Source organism: Herpailurus yagouaroundi, unplaced genomic scaffold (genome assembly GCF_014898765.1).
Source record: "Herpailurus yagouaroundi ecotype Mexico unplaced genomic scaffold, PumYag 192, whole genome shotgun sequence".
NCBI lineage: Eukaryota > Metazoa > Chordata > Mammalia > Carnivora > Felidae > Herpailurus > Herpailurus yagouaroundi.
The window spans coordinates 17,057,313-17,080,240 of record NW_024412423.1 but is presented as its reverse complement, the minus strand read 5'-3'; the positions used below and the strand labels follow the sequence as shown (position 1 = coordinate 17,080,240).

The following is a 22,928-nucleotide window of genomic DNA, read 5'->3' as shown; positions in this document are numbered from 1 at the left end:
ACAAGACACAGAGGAGCCAGCTGTATGAAAAAGACTGTAAGCAAGAGAAGACTGGTGTATTTAAAGCAGCAGATGCCATCATCATGAAGACTATGACCCTGGAATACACATGAGAGGAGTCCAATAGATTGACTTGGTGTTTATAAAAGCGTATACTTTTTAACTGTTGTTTATAACAACATATGTTTGTGCTCCATGTTTATGTCACAGTAAAACATATTTTAAAAATGAAAACCAAAGGATAAATAATGTAACAGTATTACTTAGCAATAAAGAGGCAAGGAACATACTAAAAGAATGTTGAAAGAGGTTGAAATGCTCAACACTTGCTGGGGAGGCCACTGCTATACTTAAAGCAATAAATAATGGTGGCGTTAGTGAAAAGTCTATCAGTGAGGAGGGCCTAGAGATGAGCCAGGCCACCGTTAAAGAATCGACGGGGAGACTGAGGCAGCGGCAGGAGTCACAGACAAATAATGATAGCAACAAAAGCAGAACAGAGGGTTGTCAGGGCATAATTCATGGAGAGCTCTGAAGACTATGATAAGACATTTAGATTTTATTTGAAATGTAATTGGAAGCAAGTGACAGTGGATGGCATGTTTAGATAGAAATTTTTCAAGAAAGCCATTCCTGTTCTTTTTTTTAGAAAACATATTATAAGAGGGCGCCTGGGTGACTCAGTCGGTTAAGCACCTGACTTTGGCTCAGGTCATGATCTTGTGGTCCGTGAGTTCGAGCCCCGTTCAAGCCTGCTTCATATCTGTGCCTCCCTCTCTCTCTCTGCCCCTCCCTTGTTCTCATTCTGTCCCTCTCTCTCTAAAATAAATAAACAAAAAGTTTAATAAAAAAAAGAAAACAAATCATAGGGTGACAAGAGTAGAATCAGGAAGCCCAGTTAAAGTCAGCCATCACAATTAGTAGAATCAGGAAGACCAGTTAAAATCAGCTATCACAGTTCAAGCACAAGCCTATGGTGACTAGAGCAAAAAAGCAACACACGGTGGCTGAACTAAGAATGTGCAGAAAAGTAAATACATTTGAGATGAATTTTAGATACTCATACAAACCGGAGGGCAACCACTCAAATGTGTTAATGGTTTAGATGCTGGGATATGGAGGGACAATAACACAGGGAATTAAGGATGACTTCAGAGTTTCTGGCTTAAGTACTCCAGAATGGGAGATACAGGTCTGTAATTGACATGTAAATGTAAGTACTGAGGCTAAAACAGATTTTAGGAGCAGAGATTCCAAGTTTCTATGGGATCTTATTAGATGTGATACATCTGTGACACATCCAAGTAGAGAAATCAAGTAGACAGTTGGAGTATGGAGTTTAGTGCACAGTTTTGAGCTGGAGACATATGTCTGAGAGCTATCAACATAAAGATAATCTTTCAATCCATAGGGAGGAGTGATGTTACCCCGAAAAGGAGTATAGAGAAAGGGCAAAAGAGAGCCTAAAACCAAACCCAAAGGACCCTAACACTGGGAAACAGAGAAGGAATCAGCAAAGGAGACTGAAGAGGAAGGGCCAGTGAGCTTAGAAGAAAAGTAGAAGCTTGTCGATTTTTTGAAATAAGAATTAACCCTTTCTAGAAGTGGCTTCAAAAGAAAAAAGCCTGGGTGGCTCAGTGGGTTAAGCGTCCAACACAGTTGGTGAGTGACAGCTGACAGCTCAGAGCCTGGAGCTTGCTTCAGTTTCTGTGTCTCCTTCTCCCCATTCAGCTACCCCACTCATGCTCTGTCTCTCTCTCTCTCTCCCCAAAATAAATAAACATTAAAAAAAAGAAAAAAGACAGGAATAAGCTCTCGTTCAGTTCATTCCAAAGAAACTACTGCCCTAACCCACACTGCTCAGGTTGAAAATGTAGGAGTTCTACGCAAGATGGTCAAACACATGTGCTCATGTTTCTTTTAAATTCAACAGCAAAAACCAAGTGGAAAAACACTCCCCTGCCTACATCAGTCAGGGTTCCCCCAAAGCCTAACAACATGACTTTTGTTTTGTAGCAAATAAGAGAATTTTACATGTTTCATTTTGTTGAGTCATGAGGAGAATTTGAGTTTGTTAACTAACTCTGCTTGCCCTACGGAGGTTTTTTGAAGTTGGCTTCCAGCTTGCGGCTCACCCTAGCACTTAAGGAGCTGGCGCGTATAGTCAGTGGTACACCTGGTTATTAAAGGGTTAGTCACTTGGTGACTGTGCAGACCCACTCACCATGGTGATGAGCCCTCACTTATCTCATGCGATTCCAGCCCAGTTATGCGCTTCAAGCGCGACCGAATGAGACCACTGAGGAAGCTGCACAGCTGTGATGTGGGGAAGCACTCATCGCTGCCAGGTCTTACTGGTGACCTCACAATTAACGGAGAGGTTGCCAACCTCCTACATACCCCCAGGGAGTGGATGCAAATTCAGTTTACCATGGAAACGAGATGAGTGGAGCAAACTACTCAAGGGCCCTCGCAATGGTACTCACAGACATGGAAAATGTGCTGCAACTTCTCTTCCGGATTCAACTAAAGGTCAAATAAATAAAATAATGAATGTATTTGACATTTGCTGAGTGCATACGATGCATCAGCTAATGTGCCAGATGAAGGAAACACAGCAGCGTACTGAATGTTTTCAAACAGACAGTCTTAAGTATCTTTGATAAGACACACAGCCTCCAAATTACAACGGTTCGATTTAGGATTATACAGCTTGACGATGGTGCAGAAGTAAGGAGCGTTCAGTAGAAACCATACCCCACGTTCTGAATTTGGATCTTTTCCTGGGCTGGCGACATGCATATGACGCTCTCCAGGGAGGCCAGACAGCACGAGGAGCCACAGGGGCCCGTCAGCCACGCCATCCCGAGGGTAAACAACCAACGTGCCTACAACCATTCTGCACCCATTCTGTGCCCATTCTGTGCAACAACCATTCTGTTTTTCACTTTTAGTACACTATTTAATAAATCACATGAGAGAATCAACATAATATTACAAAATCCACTTTGTATTAGATTTTTTTATTTTTATTTTATTTTATTATGTATGTATGTATGTATGTATTTTCCCAAGTGGAGGTGTTCTGAACATATTTAAGGTAGACTAGCCTAAATGATGATGTTTGGGAGGTTAAGTGTACTAAATGCATTTTTGACTCATGACGTTTTCAATTTATGAAGGGTTTATCAGGACGCAACCCCATCACACATCAAGTTGTCCTTCTGATTTTAAGTCATCCTTCTCATTTGCATGCACATCAGCAAAGTGTGTTATTATTTTTCCATTTAGGATCCACAGGAAAATCAAATATTCTCTCCCACTCCCATTTTGAATGGCATGAAGTAATATTTAAGAAATTATATTGGTGTTTTACCCTCTCACAGGGAAAAATAAATCTTGTACCAAAAATGTTCTTCTTTACATGGCCTGTTTCTTACCCTCAAGATGCCTGAATGCCAATCTGGGACTCAGCAATGCTAAAAGAAAACATTTGAGTGTCTTTCCTCCCCACCTTTCCCTACCCACTCTTCAGTCCTATCAGTGAGAACACAGGCTCAAAAAGCTACTGTAATTATCAGGCTGACTTAAGAGAAGTTACTTTCAGAGGTCATACATCTATAGAGCTGAAAAGGTATGGTATGAAACAGGAAATCCAATGCACTCTGCATATACCAAGCCACATCAGGAAGATTATGTCCATGCATCACGTCTTAAAAAAGACATTTATAAACAAGAGCATATCCAAACCAGAAATCAGAGGTCATTTTGTTCCAAATTCCACCCACAGAAGAAATCATCCATCAACACCTTTGATAAATATTTAATATTCTGCTTATGCACTTCAGTCACTAACAGAGCAGTCACTGCTCTGAAGCAATCCAGGCCTCCAATGGACAGGAGTAAGTCTCAGAAATATTTTCATAAAAGGTTCAGAAATCATGAGTCCTGATTCTACACCTTAAGCATCTATCCCCTTTCAAATATATGACAATATGCTCATGGCCTCTCTCTATGTGTCCAGTTACCATAACCATCTGTGATATGAAATCTGTCTTGATCTTCTCATTTTACTTGGAGGCTCTCTAGTTTACAAATGTCACTCTTATGTTTGATTTTCTATGACTTTTAAGTACGGAAGTGAATGTTCAATAAAAAATGTCTAGCATATAGGATGAGTTGAAATAACAGACTATAAGAAAAGTAACACATTAAGAACCTGCTACAGACTGGTTTAGGAAAACAAGAGGGGAGGTGTTTTTTATTTATTATTAATCATTCTTTACTATGAAATAACCTCAAACTTTCAGAAATATATAGGATAATAGAGTGCCCAGGAATCCATTCCCAGTATTTAACAAATGTTAACACGTATGTACTACAGATAATTTTTTTAATATAACAATTTATTTTTTTAATGTTTATTTTTGAGACAGAGAGAGAAAGAGAGAGAGAATGAGTCAGGGAGGGGCAGAGAGAGGGAGACCCAGAACCCGAAGCAGGCTCCAGGCTCTGAGCTGTCAGCACAGAGCTGATGTGGGGCTCAAACCCACAAACCGCAAGATCATAACCTGAGCTGAAGTCGGATGCTTAACCAACTGAGCCATCCAGGCTCCCCAAAATATAACAATTTCTTGATTCAGTTGAAATGCACCTACACACCTTCCCAAAACCAAATCCCTTCTCTTATTGCTAAGAGATAACTACTACACTGAAGATGTGTGTATCTTTTGCATTCCTGTTTTATTTTTTTAATGTTTATTTTTTTGAGAGAGGGAGAGAGTGAGTGGGGGGAAGGACAGAGAAGGGAGACACAGAATCTGAAGTAGGCTCCAGGCTGTGAGCTATCAGCACAGAGCCCGACACGGGGCTCGAACCTATGAATCACGACATCATTAATTGATGATGTCTTGAGCCAAAGTTGGACCCTTAACCGAATGAGCCACCCAGGCAACCCTGCATTCACATTTTAAATTTTCACTACCTATATATGGTCTTTACAAGTACCACAATTAGCAAGCTTGGACCTCTTTAAAAGGTTCACTCTGGTGGCTATACTGAGGATAGACTACAGATGGAGAAAGGCGACATGACATGATGAGAGGTTATTGGCAGCTCAAGTAGAAGGAAGAGCTTACAATGTTTGAATGTGCACTCTGAAAGAAAGAAAGGAATTCAGGACCACAATCTGATTTTTGGCCTTTGCCAAATGACCATCAATAGGATGAAAAATAATGTGAGGAGGGGCACCTGGGTGGCTCAGTCAGATAAGCGTCCGACTTGGGCTCAGGTCATAATCTTGCAGTTTGTGGGTTCTAGACCAGCATCGGGCTCTGTGCTGACAGCTCAGAGCCCGGAGCCTGCTTTGAATTCTGTCTCCACCTATCTCTGCCCCTTCCCTGCTCACACTCTGTCTCTCTCTTAAAAAATAAATAAAACACTAAAAAAAGATTTAAAAGAATAACGTGAGAAGAGGAGAGTTTGGTGTTGGAGTGGAAGAGATGATCACTTCAGTTTGAAGATGTTAAGTTTGATATTATCTACTAGACCTCATGTTGAAATATCAAGTACATAGCTGGACTTGGAGCTCAACAGAGAGGTCTAAATTAGAATTACCTATTTTGGAATCACTGGCATATAGTTGGCATTTAAGCTATGAGACTGGGTAAGATCCCGGATTAAGTGCACACAGACCAGAAAAGAAGACTCATGACTGAACACTAGGTCATATCTGTTAGGAAGATGCAGAGAAGAATGATGATCAATGAAGCGATCCAAGAAGGAACAGTCAGGGAGGTATAGGGTCCTGGATGGCAAGTGATAAAAACATGTATTGAGAGGGACAGACAGCATGAGTGGCTATTTCCAATGCTGCTGAGGGCAAAGTAAGATAATGTTAATAAGCCAGTACTTAAAGATTCTTAGTACTTGCAAATTGTGAAGTAAAATTACTGAATAAGCTGAGGCAAAGACAGAATGACAATGTTTCCTAGAAATCTCTTTCTTGTTTGATATTAGTATTCTTTTTATTTTTTAAATGTTTATTTATTTTTGACAGAGAGAGAGGGAGAGAACAAGCAGAAGAGGGGCAGAGAGAGAGGATGACAGAGAATCTGAAGCAGGCTCCAGGCTCTGAGCTGTCAGCACAGAGCCCGAGCAGGGCTCAAACTCACCAACAGCGAGATCATGACCTGAGATGAAGTCAGACGCTCAATCAACTGAGCCACCCAGGCGCTCCTTGTTTTATATTAGTATTCTTAAGATACCTTCATTTAAATAGTTAGAAATCTACCTAAATATCCACATCCAAAATGATTAATGAATGAGTTACTATTAAAAATTACTGCACAATATCTCATTTAAAAGAAAACAAATGCTATCCAAAACTCTGAAAAGAAAACTTTAAAATGCAAAACATTTTGGATTGAGAAAACATTTGGAATAAATATGACTGCATCAAAATGATTCTGTAAATGACAATCATAAAGACCCTAACATCTAAATGAGTAAATGGTATATATATTTTACACTGAAGACAAACAAAAAGAGAAAGAGGTATGGAACCATGGTTAGTAATTTTCAAAATTCCAACGAACAGGCATGAGTGCACTGTTACATGACAGTCAAATGTAAAACTAGAGCATATCAAGGGCTGAGAGGTTACTGGAATAACAAGTACTCTGAAACAGCGCTGATGGTAGATTAGTTGCTATGAACACTTGAGAGAGCAATTTTGCACTATCTCTCAAATGAAAATGTGCATACTCAGTGTCTTGGGAGTTTCACCAAAAAGAAATACCTGCACATGTGCAGAAGGGAGAGGTCAAGTTCAAGACTGGCAGTGGAAATTCCTTCTCATCGGGCTCCGTGCTGACAGCGTGGAGTTTGGAGCCTGCTTTAGATTCTCCCTCTCCTTCTGTTTCTCCCCCACTCATGCTCTGTTTGCCTCTCTCTCAAAAGTAAATAAACATGAAAAATTTTTTAAATTTTTTAAGAAAAGTGGGGGCACCTGGGTGGCTCAGTCGGTTAAGCGTCCGACTTCGGCTCAGGTCATGATCTTGTGATTCGTGGGTTCAAGCCCCATGTCAGGCTCTGTGCTGACAGCTCAGAGCCTGGAGCCTATTTTGGATTGTGAGTCTCCCTCTCTCTCTGTTCCTCCCCTATTCATGCTGTCTCTCTCTCTCTCTCAAAAATAAATAAACATTAAAGAAAATTTTTAATGTTTTAAAAAAATTGCTTCTCATAATTAGACAACAACGTGCATGACCTCCATGTGAGTCAATCTAAAAGAATAAGATGGTTATAAAATACATGTTTTTAAAAGACAATCATAGCGGTTCAATGTTGACTCTGAATTCTCTCAGTAACCTGGGATGAAAACACATCAGAATGCACGGATTTACTGGAAGGGTTATGGATTTTCTTATCTCATTACCTACCGAGACCTCAATTCCAGGTGGCCAGTACTTATTTTATCTTTCACAAACCAGAAATAAATTATTCTAAATAATTATTTTTATTTGGTAGACTCAATAGAGGAATTTGAGCACTTTCATTCAGCATACAAATTTGAGCACACACATTCAATTGTGTGCCTTTCACTCAATATTACGAATTTATTCTTACCTTGTAAAGTACTTAGTACAGTCCCTAACAGGCTAGCCATGCACATTCTCTTTTCATTTCTGCTTCTTACATATTCTTCTGAAATTTTTGAAGGCCATATAGGAAATTGAAGGTTACTGGAAAACAAGCAAATCAACCCATCATCTCTGCAGGTGTGTACATTATAGTTACTTTGATCACTTGGCCATGAGAAGTCACTATGTCATTTATTTGTACTTGAATGGGAAAGTGTCAGAGCCCTTTTGGAAATCATATCCTAGAGGCCACTTTAGCACTAAAAATTTGAAAGGAATTTGGGGGGAAGAATGTTAGTGAGAAACTTCATTTAACTGCTCAATCAACCAACAGACATTTCCTGGAATGCAAGGGGTAGGTGTATACGTTTTCTTTCAGATCTGTTTAAACAAATTGATAACAAATAGCACATGGGTATACTACTTCTTATGTTAACCTAACTTAATATTCCTCCTTTATTTAATTAATTAAAAAATATCTAATAGGTAGCATTTTAAAAAGTCTAGATGGGGGCGCCTGGGTGGCGCAGTCGGTTAAGCGTCCGACTTCAGCCAGGTCACGATCTCACGGTCCATGAGTTCGAGCCCCGCGTCAGGCTCTGGGCTGATGGCTCAGAGCCTGGAGCCTGTTTCTGATTCTGTGTCTCCCTCTCTCTCTGCCCCTCCCCCATTCATGCTCTGTCTCTCTCTGTCCCAAAAAATAAATAAACGTTGAAAAAAAAAAAAAAAGTCTAGATGACTGTTTAATCCATTGACCAAAATATTTTCCATTCCTCATTTCCATCTCACTTAATAAACACATTTAAAGCCCTTACAGTGAGGCATTCAAGTAACTTACTGAATCTTAAAAAGTGAAGATACAGGGCGCCTGGGTAGCTCAGTCGATTACGCGCCCAACTTTGGCTCAGATTCTCATGTAATCTCATGGTTCGTGAGTTTGAGCCCCACATCGGGCTCACTGCTGTCAGCACAGAGCCCACTTTGGATCCTCTGTATCCCTCTCTCTGCTCTCTGCCCCTCCCCTACTTGCACTCTCCCTCTGTCTCAAAAATAAACATTAAAAAAAAAGGTGAAGATACAGAGGCACTGAGTGGTTATGTAAGGTCACACAGTAGGATTGTAATAGGGGAGTTTGGATTCAAACACCGCAGCCTGCCTCCTGAGTCCTTAACGTAAAGGAGCCAAGGAGCTCCATAAGCTAGTGTGTTTGCTCTTGCATTCCATTGCAATTAGTAATGACTTAGGTTTTTTTTTCCCCTGCAAATTAAGTATTAGGCTTTCAAAACAATTACTGTTTTAGCTACACGTGAAATGAACTTTTCCTAAATGGAGATTTTTGGTGTTTGGGATATTTTTTAAGTTGTAGCATATGAAATTGCTTTTCATTGTACATCAAACATTCATGTATTGACAATTTTATATAATTCAACCTATCTAGAACAAACCTTAATCGTAAAGGAAAAAGCAGAAGATGTGGACTGAAAGGCCAAACCCCGTATCTGCTCCATCAGATGGAACCTGTGTCAGCTTAAGCAAGTAATATAACTTCACTGGTTCTTATTTTTCTCATTGTTAGAGAAAAAGTACTGAGATCTGTTGATCATGGCTCCTAAGAAATGAACAATTTAACCTGTAAAAAATTCTCACCAACTGCAATGTTCAAAACAAACACTATGAACTATTCTAAATAATAGTACCAGAGTCCCCCATCACAGAAGGTGGACGCTTCCAAGGCATCTGCATAACTCAAAATATGCTTCCTAGAAGATATGAAAACAGTCTCAGGGAATTATAACTGAACTGTTCATCCACCCAGAGCACTATGAGCCAACGGTCCTGAAAAAAATCTCATAAAAGATAAAATGGAAGCTTTGAGATCACTGAATTAAAAAAAAAAAAAAAAAGTAAAGCTTAAGTGCCTTGCAGTTCTGTTTGAAAACTGAAGCTGCCATACGCCAGTAGGTTTGGAAATGGGCTTCTTCACAGTGACTTCATTGAGCGTCCCACCACATGCTACTGAGATAAGATCACCTTGGTTACCAACAGGACCTTATAGACTAACACCTTTCCAATCAGAGAGAGACGAACCCAAGGAACAGTACAGAAAAGAGAATTCAAGACGCAGTTTCCTCTCCCTTCTGCCACACCACCTTTTCTTTTTCTTCTGGTAATAAGAAGAAATTCTTCTCATTCAGATGAGAAGACCCACCAATTGCTCTAATTAAGCGTATAAATTGCACTTGACTTTTCATAATAGGCACTCAATGCATGCTAGCCCTTAAGTGATAATGACATCAGAATTATTATCTACCGATTTGGGTAGTAAACCAAAACTATGAAATGAAGCTAAACAGTCTCAATTGTAACATTAAGAGCCTGATCTTCACGGACTACTAAGGACTACTACGGAGGCTTTGTAACATTTTTTAATGTATTCTATACTCTGGATTAACTTCCTTCAACGCCACTCATTGATTTAAAGAACACTCATGCCAAACTTGGTTCACTTTTCAGCCTTAGTTGCTGGGCTGATGTCTGGCAGATAAAAATGGGTGTGAGTGTCTGTATAAAGCTTAGCCAGGACAAAGGCAACATTAAGAGTGAAATTGAAGCAACTCTCTTCTATCTTACAAATAACCATTTCCTGTCCATTAAATGAAAGGATATACATGAAAGCACTTCACCCAACTATAAATCTCTATAGAAAGTGAACTATTCCTGTGCTCTACCTTACAGAGTCTCAAGTACTTTATCTCTAGATAATTACGATTTTCAATTCAACATAAAAGCCTGGTATATTTCCTTGGCTAGGCCTGTTAAAAGGATCTCTAACAAAGTAAATAAAACCAGAGGCCTGAAAATCACACCACCCACACAATACAGAGTTACAACATTGCCTCATGCTTTCTTTTGGTCTTGCAATTTATCTGTGACTTATTATTTATTCAACTTATCCAACATGTAGACTTCAAATCCATATATGGGTATGAATCCCTTCAGGTTTGATTCAACAACTACCCAAAGAATACATATGAATTACAGTTTTAACTCAGTATATGTCAGAGTAAATTGCTTTAAAGAGCTAAAGACACATGGTTTAATGAACTACACTCTTAATTAGTAAGAACGCAGACCACCCTTGCAGACAAACTGAGATTAATTATTTCAAACTGAATAAGTTCATCTAGAAAACGTCTGGAATTCAGTACAAGTACCAAGAGAAAGAATAAACGTATTTATTATTCCACATACATAAGAAGAAAAATGCAAAACTTTAAAATTCAGTTATATTAGTTAATATATATGCTAATTGTATGATATATGTTTATATATCATTATATATATATACATACACACACACATATATATATATATATATATATATATATATATATATTATGATCCCTGAATAGAAATCTGTCCACTTACAACTGGATCAAGACACTATGCAAGATGGTGAGCTGGATCTGTCCTATGTTATTATAAACTGTATATATATGTACATATATATATATACACACACACACACATACAGTTACTATAAGACAGACTTTTAGTAAATTTAAAAGCAGATCTCAAAGGCCATAAAATAGAAATACTTAATACTTACCTACTACAGAGTGAGTTTTTAAGCAATTTTATTTATAGAGCTTTAAAATGGTGAGACTAACTTTATTGTTGAAATACACTTTTATTTATATAATAAATAACATCGTACGTTGAAAAAGTACCATCTAGCTTTGTAAGTCCTGACTCAAATTTTTCTCTGCAGGTTGGCAGGGCCCAACTATACCTCTGAAAAAAGCAAACGATCAAGCAGAGGTTGTATAGATATCTAAGAAAGAAGTTGTAGTTGCCTCAACTTTATTCTGATCAGTAATGACTATATGGGAAAGACTATCGCATTCAATTTGCATGTGTAGTAAGCTAAATAATATTTGGACCCGACAGGGGTGAGCAAGACAATGCTAGGGGCAAAGGAGAAAATAACTGATATCTTCTTCTCCCTCCTTGCTTCCTTTCCTCCCTCCTCCCTCCCTCCTTCCCTTTCTCTCTCTCTCTCTCTCTCTCTGTCTCTCTCTCTCTCTCACACACACTCATTTATTGTAAATTGGCACTACATTTTGTGACCCTTCTAGACTCACTTTTTAGTTTGAGTAGGTATTGCACAGCTTCGTAGGATTTTCCATGTATGGGATCACATTGTCTACAAATAATGACAATTCTACCTTTTCCTGTTCTATCCACATGTCTTTAATTTTTTAGTTTATTTACTTTTGCTTATAGTACTGGTTAAGATCTCCAGTGCAATCTTAAAAAGAAGTGGTCAAAATGGGCATTCCTGTGTTATTGCTGATAATATATGGTCTTCTACGTTTAAAAATAACGTCAACCATGGGTTTTGGTTTTTTTGGTTTTTTTTGTAGATGTGCATTAAGTACTTTTGGTAGGTACAATTTAGTCTTAGCTTGCTGAGCACTTTTACCATAAATTAATGTTGAATTTTGCGAAATTATTTTTCTGCATTTACTGGCATTATTGCATAGTTTTTCTCTTTCATTTGTTTCATACAGTGAATGACACTGATAGATATTTTTAAGGTTAAGCTATCCTTGCATTCTTGGGATAAACTCTTTCTGGTCATGACGTATTATCCTTTCATATATTGCTGGCTTTGATCTGTTTATATTTGGTAAGAATTTTACTGTCTATGTTTCTGTTGGATTCCACAGTAGGTTTTTTTCTTTACATTATCTTTATCTGTTTTTGATATCGGATAATGCTGGCCCCATAAAAGTATCAGTAAGCGCTGTGTCCCTTCAAATTACTTGAAATAATCTGTAGTATTTCATCTTTAGATGGTTGATGACATTAACTAATGAAGGCCTTTGGACCTGGAATTTTCTTTCTGGGAAAAATTTTAACTACAAGTTCAATTAAACTATATTTAGGGCCTCACAGAGGTTCTTCACTGTTTTGTTTTTTAATTTTTTTAGTATTTTTTTTTTTTTGAGAGAGAGAGAGACAGAGACAGAGCGTGAGTGGTGGAGGGGACAGAGAAAGAGGGAGACACAGAATCTGAAGCAGGCTCCAGGCTCTAAGCTGTCAGCCCAGAGCCCAACATGGGGCTTGAACTCATGAACTGACAGACCATGACCTGAGCTAAAGTTGGACGCTCAACTGACTGAGCCACCCAGGCACCCTGGTTCTGCATTGTTTTTTAAGTCAGTTTGTTAATACATATCTTCCAAAGATTTGCCCCTTTCATGTAATGTTGTAAACTTTCTTGACATAAAGTGGTTTATAATATTTCCTTATTATAATTATAATTTTAATTCCAAAGAAACTTTTGTGAGTCTCCCTTTTATTCCTAATATTGATAATTTGCATTTTCTTTTACTTTGATCGATAGCAATTTTATCGTTCTTTCCAGAAATTTTTTCTCCACCTTTTCTGCTTTATTTAACTTCAATGATTTCTGTTCTTAAATATATTATTTCCTTTCTTCTATGCATTTTGGGTTTAATTTACTCTTCTTTTCCTATCTTATTTCCTGACATGAGTATTTAATGATAGAACTTTTCCCATAAGTACTACCTAGCTGTATCCCAAATATTTTGATATGGTATTCTCATTTTCATTCATTTCAAAATATTTTTTAAGTTCCCTTGTGAGTTTTTCTTTGATCTATGCATTATTTGGTAATGTACTGTCTTACTTACAATTTTATACTAATTTTGAGGTATTATTTTGTATCTGATTTCCATTAATTCCACTGCTGCCAGAGAACACATCAATTAAGTTTTCAGTTATTTGAAATTTGCTGAGAAGACTTTAACAGCCTCACTTATGATCTAGCTTGATTACTGTTCTATGTGTATTAAATATAAAATTTTCGCAAGTGCCAGTTAAAAAAAGTGGGTTGTGGCATTTCTTAGTTTTCCCATTTTTAAAAACAAATTTTTCTATTTGTTCTACCAATTACCAAAATGTGAGTAAATATTAGAAGAAAAAATAACAGTCTGACAATACCAGGAGTTTGTTGCTATGGATGTGGGAAAATACACAGCTGGCAAGAGGAAGAAGTATTATAATCACCATGAAAAACAATTTGATAATATATAATAAACATGAGGATGTGTATCTTCTAAGCCAACATATTACTGATAGGTACACACTCAAGAGAAATTCTCAACACATTTGCACACCAAACTCACGAAAAGATGATCATTATTATAGTGCTTATAACTCCAAAATATAAAAACAAAAGGGGAGGGGGAGGCGAATGAATATTTATCAATTTGAGAATGGATAAACTATACTGCATACAAACAAACATTACAGTTTAAAGGGTGGACAAGACGTGCTCGCTTCAGCAGCATACACACTAAAATTGGATCAACACAGAGAAGACTGGCACAAGGCTAACATGCAAACTCATGAAGCATTCCAGATTTTTAAAAAATTAAATTAAAAAACTCAAAAATACGATATAAATACGTGTTTTTACGTATTACTACGTATATTAAACACGTATAAGTACGATTATAAAAACCTAAGTTCTAGAAAGATGTGTGCAGTATCATTCCATTTTTTGCAAATTTTTATAATAGAAAACAATGCTATTATACATTTTTACGGATGCATACCTACTTAATACAATTATTAAAGTATGGATGGAAAATACGTATACAAATTTGAAAACAGTGGTTACATCTGAGGACCTCGAAAAGAAAATGGTTGTGGAAGAGTACCATGAGGGGTTCAATACTACGTGAAAAATGTCCAAAGTCTTAGGCAACAATGGCAAAATTTTAACATTCATGAAACCTGGGTATTAGCTGTATTTAATCTCTGCGCTTTTCTGTTCCCTTGAATAGTTGTGTAATTGGAGACTTAGGTGTAGCTTTTAATGACAAAAAGATTAATGGGCAATGATTATGTGCATGTAAACCACATAAGGTAAGTTAGGGGAAAAAACATTAAAAATTCATAAAGTATGCTTTCATATAAAGAGAATGTTAATATTCACTATGGATGAGGATATGAGGAAAAGGGTGCTCTTTTTTTTTTTTACTCAATTTTACTTTATTTGAATTTATTTTATTTATTATATGAAATTTATTGTCAAATTAGTTTCCATATGACACCCAGTGCTCATTCCAAAAGATGCCCTCTTCAATGCCCATCACCTCATCAACCTCCCTCCCCCCATCAACCCGCAGTTTGTTCTCAGTTTTTAAGAGTCTCTTGGGGGCGCCTGGGTGGCTCCGTCGATTGAGCGTCCGACTTCGGCTCAGGTCACGATCTCACCGTCGGTGAGTTCGAGCCCCACATCAGGCTCTGGGCTGTTGGCTCAGAGCCTGGAGCCTGCTTCCCATTCTGTGTCTCCTTCTCTCTCTGACCCTCCCCGTTCATGCTCTGTCTCTCTCTGTCTCAAAAATAAATAAACGTTTAAGAGTCTCTTATGCTTTGGCTCTCTCCCTCTCTAACCTCTTTTTTTTTTTCTTCCCCTCCCCCATGGACTTCTGTTAAGTTTCTCAGGATCCACCTAAGAGTGAAAACATGTGGTATCTGTCTTTCTCTGTATGGTTCACTTCACTTAGCATCACACTTTCCAGTTCCATCCACGTTGCTACGGATGGCCATATTTCATTCTTTCTCATTGCCACATAGTACTCCATTGTGTATATAAACCACAATTTCTTTATCCATTCATCAGTTGATGGACATTTAGGCGAAAAGGGTGTTTTTAGGTACAATAGATGACAGTGTAAACTGGTCTAGCATTTTTGGAAGATGACTTAGCAGAATGTGTCAACATTTCAATACTGCAAGCCCTGTGTTGCCTCTCCCCTCAAAGATAACATCTCTAGGAATATCTCTGGTAGATATGCTCATATAGGTACACAATGATCTATGTAACCGATTGTGGTATTGTGAAATCATTGTTATTTGTGTCAGTGCAAAAATGGCACCAACATAAAAGCCTGGCAAGCTTTCTTAATGTCCACTAACAGGCGCAATTGCAGCAAGGGCCACCCACAAAGTAGTCCATGCAGAGATCATTCCAGAGAACTTTGCTGTGTATATGTCCAGCTTCATGAAGCGGACTTGATACCACTTCTCTACAACGGTGATTTTCTCAGTGGATGTATTTGTGTCCCCCACTCCAGGGAGGGACATTGCAGAATCTGGCAATGTCTAGACATTTTTGCCTCTCCTGACGGGGCATCTAGGGGGTAGAGGCCAAAGATGCTATTAAGCAACCTACAATGCACAAAACAGCCCCCCACAACAAGAATCCTACTCAAAATGTCATTAGTGGTGAGGTTGAAAAATCCTGCTCTGGAAGTAATTTATTTGCATGATTCTCTAATCTCAAATACAACCATATAAAATAGGAAATATGTTTCCTTGTTTTAAATATGAAGCAGAATGTCAGAGGGATTAAATATCTTATCCAAAGTAAAAGATAATAGATGATAGAGCTCTTAACTAAGAAGTTATATTAGCAGTTAAAATAATTGGCCTCTCATATTATGGAATGTTATATAGTTGTTTAAAAAAAGATTTACATACATGGCATAAAATGATCTCAATGCTATAAACTTCAAGAAGAGATTTGTAATGTATATAACTAATAAAATATTACTATCCTAATTGAATAAAAATCTCTTACCATTCAATTAATAAGTAAAAATTTAGAGAAGACATAGACTATGTAATCCCATTTATATTATATAAGCCAATCTAAGTGTATGCAAATACCATAAATGTTATTTACCTATGGCCCTATGTACACACTCAAAGAAAATCCTAAGAATGGAATTTTCCTGGGACGCTGGATGGCTCAGTCGGTTAAGCATCCAACTTTGGCTCAAGAATTATCTCACCGCTCCTGAGTTCGACACCTGCCTTGGGCTCCATGCTGACAGTTCAGAGCTTGGAACCTGCTTCAGATTCTGTATCTCCCTCTCTCTCTGCCCCTCCCGCCCCAAATATAAATAAACATTAAAAAATTAATAAAGGGAGAATGGAATTTTCCTGAAAGGATAATGTTTTTATAAAAACTCATTTAGAAAATCTCAACACAAAAATAACTGATGAAAAATTTGCCAGGGTACACAGCAAATGGTGATGGTGTGACCTCCAGAAACGTAATAAAAGGTTGGTAATTAGTGGGAGAGGATGATGTAGACAGTACTGGACAATTACAGTGATGTCATGGAGTATCACCAAGAATAGTTTTCCATTCTCCCAAGTTCTGTTGCAATGTAAACAAGTGTTTAGAGCAGCACTTAACCAAAAATTTGCAAATATATGTACAATATGATGGAATTTTTTTGGATCCCTCGTGCTCTTTGGGAATTAAGAACCTAAAGAGCTACCAGACTCTCGTCATCTGGAGAAAAAAAGGGAACAAAATACTCCACATGTAGTATCTTCCATTCCACGTACAGGGAACAGAAAAGCAAAAAAGGTGAGGGGAAAATTCAAATTGACTCCTAAAAAGGGTGTCTGGATGATTGAAGCCTCTTAAATGTTGGATAGAAATCATGAGGTGAGCCGATTTTGCCTCGGTAGAGTTTTTAACTACAAATTCAATTTCTCATTAGAAATAATGCTGTTCAGATTTACTAATCTTTCTTCTGGGAAGAAAAATTTGTATTTTTTTATGTTTATTTATTTTTTTTGAGAGAGAGAATGAGAACACAAGCTGGGGAGGAGAGAGAGAATCCCAAGCAGGCTCCGTGCTGTCAGCATGGAGACTGATGTGGGGCTCGAACTCACAAACCCTGAGATCGTGACCTGAGCCAAAATTAAGAGTTGAACACTTAACTGACTGAACCACCCAGACGCCTGGAAAAATTTGTGTTTTAATCTTTTTTCCTTGACAAATAGGGGTTTATCAATTATTTTTATTTTTTTAATGCACCGACTTTGATTTGATTAATTTTCCCTCTTACTGTTCCAGTCTCTTCTTCAATGATATCAGCTCTTATTTTTATTTCACCTTATTTCACCTTTAATTTCTTCAAGAATATACCTAGATCATTGATTTGAGATTTTTTTCTATGTACATGATGCAAATATTTCCTCTATGCACCACTTTCACTGCATTCTACAAATCATGATATGTTGTATTCCATTTTCATTCACCTCCCAATAATTTCTAATTTGCGAATTATTCCTTGACCCCTATGTTACCTAAAAGTGTATTGTTTCATTTCCAAATATTTGAGGATTTTTCAAAGACCTTTCCCTTATTGATTTCTATTTGAGTTTTGTTGGACTAAGAAAACTTACTTTGCATTATTTCACTGCCCTTAACTTCACAGTGAATTACTTTATGGCCAAGAATAAGGTATTACATTGAAATATAGCCTGTGTGCATTGGAAAAATAATGTGTGTTCTGGGGTGGGAGAGTAGAATGTCCCACAACCAAAGACTCCAGAAGAACCTTCTGCAGTTATGAGGCCTCCCTAAATGCACTGCTCCCTCTCTGGTACTTCAGCAAAGTCTGGTTTCTTCAGCATCTCTCAAATCCCAACCTTGTCTCTTTAATTCAGCAAGAATACTGGGCTCTATTTTTTCCTCTCTCAGGCTGCGAACTGGGACATACACACAGATTGCTCATTGGTTTCTTTTCTCTCAGGGATTACTGCCACACGCTACCCTTTGTCCAATGCCTGAAAAACCATTATTTCACATAGTTTGCATGATGTTGTGGTTCCCATTTCATGATGGCTCGAAGTCAAAGTTCCAGGCTTTCCAATAAAACTTTTTTATTCCACCTGGGACACCTTTCAAACCAAATATTCTTTGAAAATGACATGCTATTAAACAGAGAACAATGGAGCAGACGACACCCAAGTTAGAAGAGCCTGGAGCTCACCTTCTAGCTTCACACTCCCTTCATTTCCCTTCACTCCAAAACCTGAAACATGGCCATTTCTGAAATGACACTTCAAAACTTTAGAGTTCTGCACAGCTCAGTCTTCAAACCACTTACATGAACAGTATTAGCTTTCAAATCAGGCAGACCTGGATTTGATTCCAAGCTTGCTTCCTTGACGACCTCAGGGATATTACACAACTTCTTGATCAACAAAATGGGTGTAGTAACACCTTCCTGATAGAATTACTGTAAATATGAATCATGTAACTATTAGACACCTCATGGTAGAGGGCCCCAAACCCAACTGATTCATAAATTATCATTCAATTTGTAGCTATTGTCACGGTCATTGCCAACTGTCACAAGAGAGATACAGCATTCTGTGTATTCCAAAGAACAAAACCAAGATTATTTCCAAGATATGCCAGGATTTTCCAACTGCGTTTTCCAACAATGAAACTGGCAAGTGAAATTAATGAATTCTTTGCTTCCAGGAGTATTTATGGTATTGGACTCTGTCAGGCATATTTTAAAGAAAATCCCTCTACTGTGTGCTAATTTCTTGCTTTAGTTTTTTTAAGAATACTACTATAAGAGAGCAACCAGGAGAAAGGAAAGACAGGTTGCATTAAAAATCAGTAATTTGTGGGGCACCAGAGTGCCTCAGGTGGGTTGAGCGTTTGACTCTTGATATCAGCTCAGGTCATGATGCCAGGGTCGTGAGATCAAGCCCTACGTTGGTCTCTGCACTGAGCACAGAGCCTGCTCGAGATTTTCTCTCTCTCTCCCTCTGCCCCTCTCCCCTGCTCACACACTCTCTCTCTCTAAAAATAATTTTTTAAAAAATAATAAAAATAGGGGCGCCTGGGTGGCTCAGTCAGTTAAGCATCCCACTTCAGCTCAGGTCATGATCTTCCAGTCCGTGAGTTTGAGCCCCGCATCAGGCTCTGTGCTGACAGCTCAGAGCCTGGAGCCTGTTTCAGATTCTGTGTCTCCCTCTTTCTCTCTCCTCCCCCACTCATGCTCTGTTTCCCTCTTCTCAAAAATAAATAAACATTAAAAATTTTTTTAAATAATAAAAATAAAAATCAGTCATTTCTACCACATCAAATTCTATTTTTATATCTCCTCCATGTCAATCTCCACCCTATACCTTGGATCAAAGAATTAAAACAATGTGAATGTTACGTGCCTCTGATAAATAAAACAGAAGCTACAAAATAATTTCATCACACACACACACACACACACACACACACACACACACACACACAAACACAAAGAGATGTGACTTTGAATTTCACCTCCCAGCCTTACCAGCTGCCTGATGTGCATGATTTACACAATATCCATGAGCTTCAGCATCCTTATCTATAAAATCACGTGAGAGTATGTATCTCAGTGGGTTTCTATGAAATCAGCCATACCTATGGCAGGATGCTTATGAGTATAGCATATAGTAGTGTTCAGTAAGTACAGCTATGATATACTGGGCCTCAGGTCTTTCTTTCTAAAAACTGATGCAAACAGAATTCTATTCACTGATTTTTCTTGATTGATTTGATAAAAAAAAAAAAAAAGACGGAGGCAACACTTGTTTACTGCCCTTGTAGGTAGGATTAGTGGAAAAGTCCAGTATGTCTTCCATTTCTCGCGGATATGTTTCTTATATACCACTGCCCTAGCACAAAAAGCTATTCACACCTATGCATTTGTTTTAGCAGGTCACTTCTTTTCTAAAAATGTATACACATACCACAATCAAAAGATTTTGTAGGGGCGCCTGGGTGGCATAGTCAGTTAAGCATCCAACTCTTGATTTTGGTACAGGTTGTGATCTCAGGGTTCAGTTAGTGAGATTGAGTCCCACACTGGGCTCCTCACTGGAGCGTGCTTGGGATTCTCTCTCCCTTTGCACCTCCCCTGCTTGCACGCATGCATGCTCTTTCTCTCAAAATAAATTAAAAAAAAAACAATTTTGTAAATACAGTTTATAAACTGTAAAGTACTATAAAAACCTATGTTATTATCACAGTAAAAACCATTTACAACACTCTGGTGGTCTTTCATCGTTTTCTCTTCCACTTACATTGTATACTTTTGAAGTCTCCAAGATCAATTTATTATAAAATCCATTTCAGAATTACAGGAGTAGGAGGGTATATAAGCACTGAACAGAACTGAATGTGTATCTTCTGGACGAATAGGTAATGGAAAGAAATGAGAGAAGGATTAAGCAGACAGTTGATTATGCAGTTCCAATATAGAGTCTGATGTATTCTCTTACAAGCCTATGGTGAGTTATTAATAGGTTCAAAACACGTAAGACCATGTGACCACGCACCCAAAAATTGGACACTGTACACTTGTGGAGACTCCACAGCCAAGGGCAAGAGCAGCCAAGTTATTAGAACACTTACTAAAATACTACAACTGAGCTAACTATAGGCAATACTTTGGAGCTCTCTTAAACCATATTAATGTGCAGCACTGGACTGTCCCCGGGGATGCTTTAGCATGTTATTCCAAAAGCATTTCAAATAGAAATAACGGGTTTCCACATTCTTAAGCTTAAAACACACTCTAAATATGCACTGGTGGGTTTGCTTCTCCTCTTTCATCTTTCCAGCCACTGACCCCCTTCATGACTCTCCCTCCCTCCAAGGAAGGTTGTGTCAATTCACACAGATTATGTAAACTCTTGACGCCTGACAAGGAGAAAGAACTGAAAATGCAAACTAAGCAATCATGGGAATTAAATTAGTAGGCAAACATATTTCTTTAATTTACCATTCTACCAGCTTAAATTTGGACCCAGATTTCAAGTGGTATTTGTAAATATGTCTTGTCCATTTTCCACTGGCCACTCCAAAGCATCTATTCCACCAGAATTCTTGGGCCATCATTGTATTCCTTAAAGCTAAGATTTAAGGTTTACATGGATGAAAATTTGGTTTAATCCCGATACATAGTCAAATTAAGCAGAGGAAATTTAAGCACATTAAAAAAACACCGTAAAGATTTCCTATGTACATCTCCCTACATTATTATTCAACAGCAAAGATTTAAATATAACTATTTGGATATCACTACCTTTTATTTCATGAGCCAGTTTTTCTTCTGGAAAACTGCTGCAACTAGACATTCATAAATGTTCACTTCCTAAAATGACCCCAAGTCCACATTTGCTTTCATATTAAATTTCATCAATTCTAAGATGCTGTCAGTTTTCTGATACACCCCTATGTGACAGCTGCTAAAATGTGAAAAATTATCTATTGGAATTAACTAAATATAGTATTTCTATCTTTTCCTAGGCTTTTTTATATCATTATTAAATTAATGAGAAATACATTATCTAAGGGCCTTTATTATCCTAACATTTTCTCACTCATGATTCCTATAGCTGGAAGACATCTGTCTACACTCAGATTATCAGAGAAAGCATATTGCTTTGGTTTTTAATAAAAGGCCGTATACTGGAAATCTTGGCTCTGTTTAAATAAACATACAATATTTTGGATATAAGTTTACATTTAGGGAATAACTCTGAGTGTTTGTGACTGAAACCTACTTCCTGAAAAGGATGGTTTAGATTTTGTAGGTTTGTTTGGGTTTATTTGTTTATTTGAACCCTGACCCTAACAACTTTTGTCTTTTTCACAGCAGTGGAATATAGGAAGCAGTCCTGGAGTACGATACCTAGATTCACACCCTACTCGTCCAAAGACATGAACTGTAAAATCTTCTATTTTGTATACCCTACTTGTATAACTCCAAATGACTGGCTTTCCTTGCTCCCATCAATCCTTATTAATTTTAAATATTGTGCACTATAATATGGGCTATCAGGAGCTAATTCTGTTCTTTATCAGTCAACGTGGTGTTCAAAAACCTCCCCTAATGATTGTTCTCATAATAATAATTTCCAGATAGCAAAAAAACTTTTGTGTTGTTTAAGATGGAAATGCTCCCCAAATCGATCTTTAAATACAATTCCTATCAAAGATCCAGCAGACTCTACACTGACAAATTACAATCTCATGCTAAAATCTGTATAGAAATGCAAAGGATAGAGAATAGGCAAAACATTTTTTAAAAAGAAATCAAACTTAAAGTTCCCAAATTCAAAACATATTATAAAGTTACATAAATCAAGACTGTATGGTATTGACATATATTTATTCTTATAAACATTGATAGAGAGAGAGAGAGATAAGGATAAACATATATATAACAAACAGTATTAACAATTCAAATGTAAACTTGCATTTATGGTTGACTTTTGACAAAATTTCCTATGGCATTTCATGAGAAAAGAATAATCTTTCCAGTAAATGGTGTGGAGAGAAAATTGGATATATACAGGCAAAGAGATTAATTT

At 37.6% G+C, this 22,928-nt stretch overlaps 1 protein-coding gene and 1 pseudogene across 1 annotated transcript in view; one reads left to right on the top strand and one right to left on the bottom strand.

The window, feature by feature from the left end:
- The window catches only part of ADAMTS19 (ADAM metallopeptidase with thrombospondin type 1 motif 19), a 241,183-nt gene that overhangs the window by 203,345 nt on the left and 14,910 nt on the right, over positions 1-22,928 (bottom strand). The window lies entirely within an intron of this gene.
- On the top strand, positions 14,005-14,100 carry LOC121010907 (uncharacterized; annotated as a pseudogene).